The 12,616-nt window shown below is 40.3% G+C and overlaps 2 pseudogenes; both read left to right on the top strand.

The window, feature by feature from the left end:
- The first annotated feature begins 709 nt into the window (after positions 1-709).
- Positions 710-6,358, top strand: LOC106098851 (uncharacterized; annotated as a pseudogene).
- A 1,970-nt stretch (positions 6,359-8,328) lies between these two features.
- Positions 8,329-12,228, top strand: LOC100708949 (ADP-ribosyl cyclase/cyclic ADP-ribose hydrolase 1-like; annotated as a pseudogene).
- Positions 12,229-12,616: the final 388 nt, after the last annotated feature.

Genomic DNA, 12,616 nt, shown 5'->3' with positions numbered 1-12,616 from the left:
TGTTTAGTGGCCAGTCACTCCCATCCAGATAAGATTATCTGTTTACCCTGTTTTAGAAGTTGATATGCGTGTTTTTGTAGGAACTCGCCCAGTAAATGCACCTCCTTGGCTTAAATGTCAGATGGATTTATATATACATATGTCAGATGGTTGATATATTATAGTGTGTGCTAAGAGTGAAAGTGAAAGCAGTTTACCTTTTATTGTAAGTTGTAAAGATCTAAACTAAATCCATGGAAGGCTTCATAATAACAGTGTTAATGGAGTGGATGAGCACACTGACAGGTTGGACAAACAATGCCTAAATAATGATGCAGTCAATGTCAACATGGAGCAGAAGTGTTTGCAGCATTTAATTTGGACAAAGCATGTTTTTGTATACTGGACCATAAGTAATAATAATGCCTTGCTGATATTTATGGTTCCAGTTTTCAGTAGATGAATGAAACCAGGTTTGTAATGTCAAATATAAGCACAATATTTTCCATGTTTATTTTTTGTATGCAGAGCAATGAGAGGGTTAAATGGGCTAAATTAAAACCAAGTTTATTGTTGCAAAGTAGTGAGTGCTTATATGGCATCACAGCGCGCAGGAAACACGCCTGGTGAGACGAAGGAGGAACCAGGCCCGGAGTCACCCCACAGTGCCCGAAACCTCCAGGTGATGCATGCCCCGAAGCTCACAGGTCATCAGAACATCGTCGGGTGAAGTGGCCTCAAGCTAGCAAGGAGAAGGAGTGGCTTCAGTTGAATGAAGACGTTGATACCATCTTGCAAGCAACTGCCAAAGGACAAGTTGAACAACGCATAAAGACAATGACCACAATGATAGTAAGCCTAGCTGTAGAGAGGTTTGGACAAGAGGAGAAGCGGACAGCAAAGCCTCTTTACACCTTGAACAACAAAGCCAACAAGATACATCAGCTAAGGCAGGAACTGAAGAGCCTAAGGCAGCAGTTCAAGGTGGCGAGTGAAAAGGAGAGGGGACCCCTTGCAGAATTACGTAGCATAATCGGCAAGAGGTTATTGACCTTGAGGAGAGCTGAGTGGCACAGGAGGAGGTCACAAAACAGCTGCTAGGAGTGAAGTGAAGTGGCCATCTTGTCTGCCCTGAAAGCGAGGTCAACCACTACCTCAAGGAGACCTACAATGATGAATGTAGAGAGCAAGATCTTGGTCCGTGTCAAGCGCTGATCAACCCATCAACACCAGAGCAGGAATTTGATGGGGAGGAGCCCAGCTGAAAGGAGATCCAGGGAGTGGTAAAGAGAGCAAGAGCAAGCTCCGCTCCGGGGCCCAGTGGGGTACCTTACAAAGTTTACTGTCCAAGGCTACTGACTAGACTCTGGAAAATCCTGAGGGTGATTTGCAGGAGGGGCAAAGTAGCAAACCAGTGGAGACAAGCGGAGGGGGTGCGGATCCCAAAGGAGGAAAGGTCCAAAAATACTGATCAGTTCCGGACCATCTCGTTGCTGAGTGTTGAAGGTAAGTGTTGTTGCTAAGCGACTGACAGAATATCTTCTGAAGAACTCTTACATCGATAACTCAGTCCACAAAGGAAGGATCCCTAAGGTTCCAGGGTGCCTGGAGCATACAGGCGTGGTCACACAGCTCATTAGGGAAGCCAGGGAGAACAAAGGGGACCTGGCATTACTATGGCTTGACCTCGCAAATGCCTACGGATCTATACCCCGTAAGCTGGTAGAACAGGCACTGAACTGGTACTACATCCTGGAAAAGCTCAGGAACCTTATCCTGGACTACTATGCCAACTTCCACCTGAGAGTCTCTTCCGGAACAACAACTTCCGACTGGCATAAACTTGAAAAGGGGATCATCACTGGATGCACGATCTCGCCCATCCTTTTCGCTCTTGCCATGAACATGTTGGTTAAATCTGCAGAAGTCCAGTGTAGAGGGCCACTCATTAAGTCTGGAGTCAGGCAGCCACCCATCAGAGCTTTCATGGATGAGCTGATGGTGACAACTACATCTGTTCCAGGGTGTTAGAGTGAATTGTTAAATGTTTGTCATTTTTATTCTTACCATTTGTACTTTAACTGTGTGTTGAAAGGAATTCTTTTGTTCTCCCCTCCCCAGATTCTCGAGGTTCTGAGTGGGGGGCTGTAGTGTTTTATCACAGGCAAACATCCTTGTGAAGGTCTGATGTGGTAAAACTTCCTGCCCTTTGTATGGCTTCGCTGTGTTATCTAGGGTGAACCATAGATTGGGTGTGGGGAGGTTACCCTCTTTATGACCTAGGATGTTGTTCCTGCTTTATGACCCTTTTGGTCAGCAGCACACACACACACACACACACACACACACACACACACGCACTTACAAAACCACAGGCAGGGTATTCTTTGTTCACATGTGTACCTATGTAAGCCGTTATATGTTAATGACCCTATGCATATTCAAGTAACCACAATAAAAGGAGTGCTATGGGGAACCTGGCTGAGAGTCTGATGGAGGTCAAGTAGGTGGAACGACACTTGGCTCCAGGCAGGCCTCCCTCATGCATGAGTAACACAAAGAACTTTGCCTACTTCGTGTCTTGCTTGCTGTGTAATTACATTGCCTTTAACGTTCCAGCGAATAGGTTTAAGCTACAAACCTATCACAGGGTGCAGGTGGATACTGAAGGGTCTTGAGGAGATGATTTCTTGGGCACGCATGAGGTTCAAACCCACCAAGTCGAGGTCTCTTGTGCTGAAGACAGGAAAGGTTACTGATAAATATTTGTTTTCACTAGGCACCATCAAGATACCATCACTTGCTGAGGTGCCCATGAAGAGCCTAGGTAAGGTATTTAACTGTAGCCTGAAAGATGCAGCCTCCATACAAGCGACCAACGATGACCTCGAGACCTGGCTCGCTGCAGTGGATAAATCTGGCCTTCCTGGCAAGTTTAAGGCCCAGATTTATCAGCGTGGAATTCTGCCCCGAATTTTGTGGCCCCTCTTAGTCTACGACGTTCCCATCTGAACAGTGGAAGGCTTCGAGATGAGGAAAAGCAAGTTTCTGCACAGGTGGTTGGGACTGCCACGAAGCCTGAGCAGCATCGTTCTGTGTGGTTATAACAACAAGCTGAAGCTCCCCTTTAGCAGCCTAAGTGAGGAGTTCATGGTGAGTCAGTCCCGGGAGCCAAGGCGACCCGGGGGTCACTGAACTCCCAATACTGGATTGGGAGTTCAGTGACCCCGGGTCGCCCTGGCTGGAATAGAGGTTAGGACGGGGCGGAAGTGGAGAGGTGCTGAGGCTGTAGACCAGGGGTCCCCAATCTCAGTGCACGAGGGCCGGTGTCCCTGCAGGTTTTAGATCTCACCCTGGGTCAACACACCTGAATCACATGATTAGTTCATTACCAGGCCTCTGGAGAACTTAAAGACATGTTGAGAAAGTCATTTATCCATTTAAATCAGCTGTGCTGGATCAAGGACACATCTAAAACCTGCAGGGACACCGGCCCTCGTGGACTGGGACTGGGGACCCCTGCTGTAGACATTGCAGTATCAAGGCTACAGCAAAGGGTGGTGGTGGGTACAGTGGCCCAGGGGAGAGGTAGCAGGGTAGCAGTAGAACACCTAACTATGACAAGGCACAAGGAAAAGAGAGGCGGTCGCTGATCCTTGAGGAGGTGCGAGCAGGAGTTGAGGAGAAGCGAGCCAGCCAAATGGTGCAATTGAGGCAACAGGGGGCTTGGACAAGATGGGAGCAAGCTGTAGAGCGCAAGGTCACATGGAATGAGCTGTGGAAAGCTGAACCCCAGCGGATAAAATTCCTGATCCAGGCGGTATATGATGTGCTACCAAGTCCATCGAATCTCTTCACGTGAGGGAAGGTGGAGACACCAGGCTGTCTTCTCTGTCAGAAGAGAGGAACACTAGAGCACATTTTAAACTGCTACCCGAAAAACCAGAAACCCCCAATGACCCCAGGTAACATTACTAATGATGTGTCCAGGGGCACCAGAGGGTGTATCATCAAGTGCTTATGTGAGTGGACAAAACTGCCTAGTGTGTGTATGTTTCAGAGCTACTTTGAAAGCATAGCTTTGCAAGCTGTAATTGATTTGACACAGGAACAGGTTGAACTAGAATAAAACTACACTGAGGACAAATTCCTCATCTTTAAAGTATTTACCTCACAGGTAGAAACACAGTGGTTTTGCCAGTGGGCCTTCAGCTTGGGGATTCTTCTTTAGAATCCTCCAGAAACAAGATGGGACTCTCCAAGTATCTATGCATTGGGAGCAGTGTCAGCAAAGTCTCGTGTGATTTTCTTTGAGCATAAATTCAAGTCAACATGAAAGTGAAATTCATTAAGTAAATCCAAACACATTCAATTAAATAATTAGAAAATAATAGAATTTTCTCGCATTGAGTTTATTTACTATTATTAAATAGTTTCAATCAAAGATTGAACTTTTTGGAAGACAGAGCAATTTATAAAAAGATCATCATACCAGCAGTCAAATATGGTGATTATAGTGTGACGCTCCAGAGCTCCTTTGCTGCTTTAGGACTTGGACAACTTGACATAACTGATTGAACCATTACTTCTTCTCTTCTGGTCATCATCATTCAAGGTGCTGGTTGGCACCTTGAATGGAAAACCCTCCAGTGTGGATGCATTTAAACAAAGTGCCACCTATTCAATTGTTATTTTGTGGAATTTTTTTCTGATATTAAAATTTGTGTGAAGATCTGAAATGTAAGTATGACAAATATGCAAATCAGGAAGGGGGCAATAATTTTTTCACAGTGCTATGTTTAAGATGGGCAATGTTGCACAAAAGAGAAGAACTGTTTGTACAAAACAGTAAAGATGCTTATCAAAGCTGACTGCCTGATCAAAAGCAACATTTCTGACAGTTAATAAAACTGAAAGTGAAATTGCGCAGGCACAGATAAGAAGGACAATACCTGGCTGTCATCCACTTCTTTATAACATTATTGCTGGCATAAAGGGCAGCTATATTCTGGGGTTTGAATGACATTTACAAGTGGATATCATCTGTATAAAAAAGTAGTATGAGATGGCTTCAAAGTTATTGACAATGTGTCCAAGTGAAAGCATAGACAAGGCAAATAAGATGTGCCTGAGGACCTAATCTTTGGGTACACCACAAGATAAAGTGACAGAAGATGACACAAATTGAAAAAATGTTAGGATGACATACTGAAACTTGAAACCCACAGTTACACATCATTTATGACTGCACTAGAGCTCAGTGACCGGACTATGTTGTAATGCAGTTGTATAATGGCAACACGGTTGAAATAGAAAGGATAACTATTTTTCAGAGCCCAAAGGTTATCTTTAAGTTTGGCAAATAGCTGATATGATTTACTGCTTAGTGACATTGTTATCCTTTGAAGCTTGTAAATAGCAACCTATCAGAAAGTTGCAGTGGGCCTGAGAGGTCAAAGGTTACTGCAACTTAGTACTTTTGATCCTTAAAAAAAGTCAAAGCTCTTTACAAATATTTTTTGTTGTTGTTGTTGTTGTTGTTGACCAGTACGTGATGTTCAGTGGTTGGAAGTTTCATGATATCAAAGTTAATTATGAATCTGGAACAGTGGTCTTAGACCAAACCATCTGATCATCTCACATGTGTTGCCTAAACCTATATGGTACAAGTCATCAAGTGTGTTTTATTGCTACTTTTTTACACAGAGGTTATAGTTCACTTTCAAAGTAAATCCAAAAAAGGAACAATGAATACTGTAAACACTGCCATGCTTAGAACTGATTAATCTACAGCCTTTATTGTTGCAAACAGACTCATCTGTCAGTACTGCTGTGACGTCGTTAGAAACATTAGTACATTTGTAGAATTAAAACCTGCGAGTTAATCATTGTGCTCCAGTCCCCCTCTGTCCTCTGAATTGCACTGATCACATTTAATTAGCAGGGTTAGTGTGCTTTCTGAAGACAAGATTTCCTGTTTTACTGTCAGGGTGTTAATTTAATTGAAAACTGAAAACTAGGGTTCTGTCTTAAAACAAGACACATGATGATGACCTGTATGTGGCCAGATATTCATGGCATAGAAAAAAAGTATATTTGATTTAACTGGGTTCAATAACCTCTTTTTTGGCACAGGGTGCCTCAGCATTGTGATCTCTGAAACACCACTCGGTGCATCCATCTTTAAGGGATTACGAAGAAAATATAAAAGGCTATGAATTCTTCTCCCACAAACATTTCTACAGATTACACGGAGTGATCTGAAAAACAGAAACTATCCAGAGAGCAGCAGTTCTCTGGTAAACAACATGAAAGTGTGAATCCATTCTGTGTTGTATCAACAGTTCAGGCTGCTGGTGGTGTTGCCGTAATGATGTGAGAGATATTTTTGATAACTTTGTACCAACGCTGTGCAACTTTGTACTGAGCAGTGTTGGGCAAGTTACTTTGAAAAAGTAACTAATTATAGTTACTAGTTATTTCTTCAAAACAGTAACTGAGTTAGTAACTGAGTTACAATATTCTAAAAGCAATTAATTACTTGAAAAGTAACTATTGCATTACTTTAAAAAAAAAATGGTTTAACCCTCTGGAGTCCAGGGTATAATTGGCCATTTTTAACTACTTTTGATTTTCCCTCCACATTTTACCTTTAAAAACGATTTACTTTGCCTTGTTTGGTATCATCCTTTTCAGCACCACCTCACGTGTCTGAATTTACAGTTATGTTTTCATTTTGACATACTGTATTAACACAATTGATCTAAAATCAGACAAAAAACATAAAATCAGAGTAGAAAAAGTTATATTTTTTACTGTAACAACCACAAACATGTTTATTGAATTATATTTCAGAACTTTAAATGCAAATATTAATTGTCAATTTTAAAATCATATGCACAAGTTTCGCAAACAGCAAAGTTATTTGCATCCATTTACCTTTTACCTTGATTTTTTAAATAACAATTTCAAACTATTTACAGAACAATCAGTTGTTCTGCATTCAATAAGATGCCACACAAATTATTTGTGCCACTCCAAAAAAATAATTTCTGTCCACTACAAAGGAGAACATCACAGCCTGATACCTGCAGGACTGACAGCAGCAGGTGTATCACTGCTGTTTCTACCTGGAGACAGCAGTCGCCTCTTTGTTCTGATACACAACACAAAACTATCCACAACACTACACACTAACTACACAAGACAACACATTAACTACACACTCCAAACACGCTAAACGTCACAAATCTCTCACATCTCAAAACTCGCTCTCTCTTCTGCTGTCTTTCTCTCTCTCTCTCTCTCTCTCTCTCTCTCTCTCTCTCTCTCCCTTGCTGTCACTCCTAAAACTTCCCCCTCTTCCTAAACAACCAAATGTCATGTTGCCATATCATTTTTTTTGATTAGTCAACATGGTACATTTTTTCCACCAACGCGAATGGGCTGTTTTTTGTTTTGTTTGGGTTTTTGGTCATAAGCAGAGAGTTCTTGCTAGCGCTGTCCTTAGACAGTAATCGTGGAGAAACTATTCAGGAAAAAATGCCGCGTATATATTATTTATAAATTGTAGCGCCCAGATTACTTACAGCTACTTCCATACAACTGATATAAGATGCGGTAAACTGAAGACAGCTTTAACCCTCTGTTTGTTGAAAAAAGAATAAAGCGACAGCACAGCCATTTCTTGTTAGTAACGGTAACGGCGTTGTAACGCTAGAAATAGTATTTAGTTAGGTTACTCGTTACTGAAAAAAGTAACACCGTTACTTGTTACGCCGTTATTCCATCACTGGTACTGAGCATCACTTAAACCCCACATGTAAAGGGTGGGTGGCTCAAATAATCTTAAACTGGCTCCCTGAACATGACAGTGAGTTCACTGTACTCAAATGGTCTCGACAGTCAGTACAGCTCAGTCTAAAAGAGCACCTGTGGGATGTGGTGAAACAGAAAATAAAAAACACAGAAGTTGCAGCAACTGTGAGATGCTGTCATCACGTTCTCAGAGGAATGTTTCCAGCATCTTGTTGAAAGTATGTCATGAAGAATGAAGGCAGTTCTGAATGCAAACAGAGTCTGGTGCTGGGTTGGACACTAATAATGTTGATTAATTTGTCACAACAGGTTGAAAATGTAGTAGAAATAAAATAAGTTGAGTATATTTCTGATAAGATTAACTGTTTTACTGTTTTTTATGACATGCGTTTATGAGCACTTGGTACGTTTCTTTTGCTCTTTTACCTCCTTTATGGTTGTACAGGACTTCTGATTGGAGATAGCTTGAATAGTTTGTGTGCGCGGTCATTCTGCGTCTTAATAAATAGACGTTCAAGCTCGCTCGAACGTTTTGTTGGCCATACTTCTACAGACGTCTACATTTTTATGACTTTTTACACATTTTAAATGGGGTGGAAGAAGAAAGTACTCATTGGGGGAGGCATCACTGCTCTTATTATTTTAATCCTCGGCTTGTCATTGGGACTGACTCTCGGTCGGAGGAATATTAAGTCTACATTTTTCTCTAGGTGTGAGAAGTTTAAAGAGTAAGTGATAATATTTCAACACTTTTTTAATTTACACTTTTTGTTATGTCTATAAAGACAAGCTTCAGCCTGATGATAAGCACACAAGCATGCATGCACGTATGATACAAAAAACATTATTGATATATTAATATCTATTAAAAATATCAAAATAATTAAGGATTCTCAATGAATGTGTACATGTGCACTTGCATGTTTGAGCAGTCTTGACAAATGCAGGATTGACTGCATTTGAACTCATCAAGTGGCAAGGCTGCTCTGCTTAACAGCAGGATCGGTATTATAGTCAGTGATTGATCTGCTGATGTTCTGTATCCAGTCAGCTGGTTGGCACGACGTTAATATCTAATAGTAACGTACACCACTGCACATACAGTACATAGACAGAATGATAATGTGTCTTGAGTAAATGAGATGTGAAGTGCAGGTTGTCTGTCAGGTGTTTTTGTCTGTTTCCTTTTTTGATATTTGAATTTTGCTTGTTAAACAATATGATATCACCAAGTGCACATTCAGCATCCACAGTCTAACCCCATGGCAATTACCCTGCCATGAACTTCTTTCAAAAATATTTTTAATCATCTGGTTTTGCTGACACCACGTTTTTGTTTTTTTGGTTTGTTTTGGGTTTTTTTAGGAACAAATATATCAGAGTTATGTAAATGCATTGCACTATTTAGCATATTTAGCATTTCTTTAAATATAAACACACTTAAGCATTAACAAACTTTTTAATTTTTCAGACATGACTGTAAAAAGTTATGGGATCTCTTTGAGAAGGCCTATGTGAACAAGGATCCATGTAACGTGCCAATGGAAGCTTATAATCCCCTCCTTGCTGAAGTCCCCTTCAAACCTCAGTGCAACAAAGTAATAATCAACGATTACACCATCTCAATCATCCCATCTGCCACAATCATGCATGATCTGTTTAACAATGCATAGATATCTGTGTTTGTGGGTTAGGTGATGTTCTGGAGCGGCACAAAGGATTTGGTCCATGATTTAACTGCGAAGAGAAAAGATTGTTTTGTCACTTTGGAGGACACTCTGTTGGGATCTATCCTGGATGGTCTGACCTGGTGTGGAAAACAAGGCAAAAACGGTAACACTCTCAAAGCAGTAGATAAGAAACACAGTTTATTATTGAACAGTGCAACAAACTACACACAAGCTAAAGAGCACCGACAGTTATTTATATAAATCATACTGGAGCACTAGGCTGTCCCTTAAGAATGATCAAGAAAACTTGTAACATTAAACACTATCAGGCTACAGAAAACAGAAACATAAAATTCTACAAGACTTTCTATGTTAGCAGAGCATTTTTCTAGGTTTCCCTTTTAAAAAGAATAATTCAAACCACAGTAGAACAGACATATCAAGATTCATTAACAGCACTTTTTTCTCAAATAAACTTTTCCTAATAGTTTGATGTTTTGAGAAACACGTGTTTTCATTCTCGCTGAGAGTTATACTGCCATTATATCTGTACACTGAATATTAAGAGATGCACGACTACTTCACAGTGACATATAATAATAAATGAATCAATTGATAGTAATATGTATGTCTTATGTAATGTTGTGAGATTTCTTTTTTCTATTCAGTTGTGTTTTATTTTGAGGAGCTAACCCAAGAAAATATGCATGTTGTTGTCACAGGTACCTTCTCTAGTGGGTGCCCCGGATGGTCAGAGTGTGAAAACAACCCTGTTCGTTCATTTTGGAGAAGTGCCTCTGCTGCTGTAAGTTTCCAACATGAATTTGCTCGCTTTTCTTTCTCTCTTTTAAACAGTATAGTCCTGAGGTCATGCATTGGTTAAAAACTGCAGAATGCAGCAAATCCCTCCTGAGTATATGTGATGGTGATGGAGAAAAGAAATGTTCACGCTGTCTTGTTGTCTGTCAATGAGTCTTTGTGTCAGTCTCCATGGAGCGCTCTCCTGAGTGAGCAGCAGCCCACACATTCAAAGGAGCCCTGAGACCAATAGTTATGCATTTCAATAGTTAAGGGAATATCCCCCCTAAAACAGATTCTGCTCCCTGGTAGACATGCTCCACTGTGTATAATAAACTTGAGTTTATAAATTTAATGCGTTTGAGTGCAAATGCAAGGGCTACATAGCTTTAAATAAAATAGCTTTTGACTTTGGCATTAATTTAGAGAGCACAGAAATACAATAAAGCAAGGAAAAGATAAAGCTGAGTGAGAGATGTTTAAATGTTTTTATGAATGAAATGCTGTTTTTGCCTACTAAACAGTGACCTCTCCCAAGACAATTGACGGCTTTTATTGTCATGCTTGGAATTTGTTACATTTTTATCCTCAATCTACCATTTCCTAATGTGCATGATAATCTTAGCAAATCTCTAGAATTATTCTTGGAATGATTTTGTTGTTTCTTGAAGAGTGTATCGACCAGTAAAGACTGGGTAAACTCAAAGGTGAACTATAAGAAATTACTGGAAGAAATAATTTTTTTATTTTTAGTTTTTTTCTTGCAAGACGAGTGAGTGTTTCTACAAAAACCCCTTTGTGTGTTCATAGTATGCAGATGCTGCCTGTGGTGATGTCACGGCAATGCTAAGTGGGTCCACCACCACACCATTCGATCCTGAAAGGTAGGACTGCTTCTGCTTCTCTGACAGTTTTATGACTTTTAGTGAGAAAAGTTAAGAAATGTCTTTTCATGTTAATTACAGCCACTAACGTAACAATGGCATATGCATTAAATTTCAAGCTAAGATATCTCAAGGCTTTACCTTAAACTCTACTCAGTTCTTTTTCATCAATTTATTTTTCCATCTTTGGAAATATGGAAACTATTGGCCTCATTTAGTCACAAACTGATAGCAGACTGATTCTGACTTATTGCTGTTTTATCACCGTCTTGATGCACCAAAGATGCTTTGAAGATGGCAACTAGCAGGAAGCGGTCACAGACCTGGTCCTCATCTTCAAAGCAATCATTTTAAAAGCAGCAAGAATGCAGGATTATTGTCACAGTACTTCTGGTTGTGGTTTGAATTTTTTATTTGTTTTTTTTTTCTTTTCAGTATTTTTGCAAGCATTGAGGTGACGAGGCTAAAAGCCCCCTGGGGTCGCTAGTATGAATGTTGTTATGGTCTTAAAGAAGAACGCCAAGTAAGATTTCCTCTTTTTTACACAAATCTGTCATCACAATGTTGTCCTTTATTTGTTTGATTTAAATCAGTGAAGCCAATCGGTGTATGAATGTTTTAAAACTGATCCTACGTTCACTGCTTCTGTTCCATTTATGTTTCTAACATCTTCAGATCAGACTGTACAAATGCATCCTTGAAGAATTTACAGAATCAGTTAGATCCAAACATAACATACACCTGCAAAGACGTGGCTGAGTAAGTACATGTGTGTTACAGAGGAGCTGTCGACCTGTTTGTACCTGTCCTCACAAAGCACAACTGATCTCTTTTTATTATCTAGTAATCCTTTCAAACAGACATCGGGTTGAGCAATGCGGGTCCCAACCAGAGATAACGTGTGGAGCCTGCTGGTGAAGATGTCTGATTAGATCAGACACAACACAATACCACTGAGTATTTTTGTACATGTGTAATGTATAATGTCTAATGAACATCTCTAACACAGCTGCTATCTCCTGGTTGGCATAATATGCATTATTGTCAAAATAAATGTTAACATACGAGGTTGTAAACTTTATTGGACTCCAAAGTGTAATACTGACTGTTGTGTAATCACACCCTAATCCAGCACCATGTGCACCATGTCTTTGTTGTTTTCTAGTCGTTTTAAAGACTTTAAATTCCTGTCCAGCAGGAATAATTTAAAAATGGATGCCGCACTGTGCAGAAGTCTTGAGATTCTTTTATTTATTTCTTGCTTCCAAGAAGGCAGGATTTCTTGTTATTTCAGATCTTCAGCAATAATTCTCCGGGCTTTTTTTGAAGGCCTGTCAGTTTTTCTTTGGACGCTCTTTGGAGTGACTTACTAACAGTGATCCTTCAGCATAAAAAAGGCAGCTGAAGTCAGGGAATGAACCAGTGTAGACACAACACTGACAATTCGCAAAGAACCAAATATAAATT

This window comes from Oreochromis niloticus, linkage group LG9 (genome assembly GCF_001858045.2).
Source record: "Oreochromis niloticus isolate F11D_XX linkage group LG9, O_niloticus_UMD_NMBU, whole genome shotgun sequence".
NCBI classification, from domain to species: Eukaryota; Metazoa; Chordata; class Actinopteri; order Cichliformes; family Cichlidae; genus Oreochromis; species Oreochromis niloticus.
This window is presented reverse-complemented; position numbering and strand designations above follow the sequence as displayed.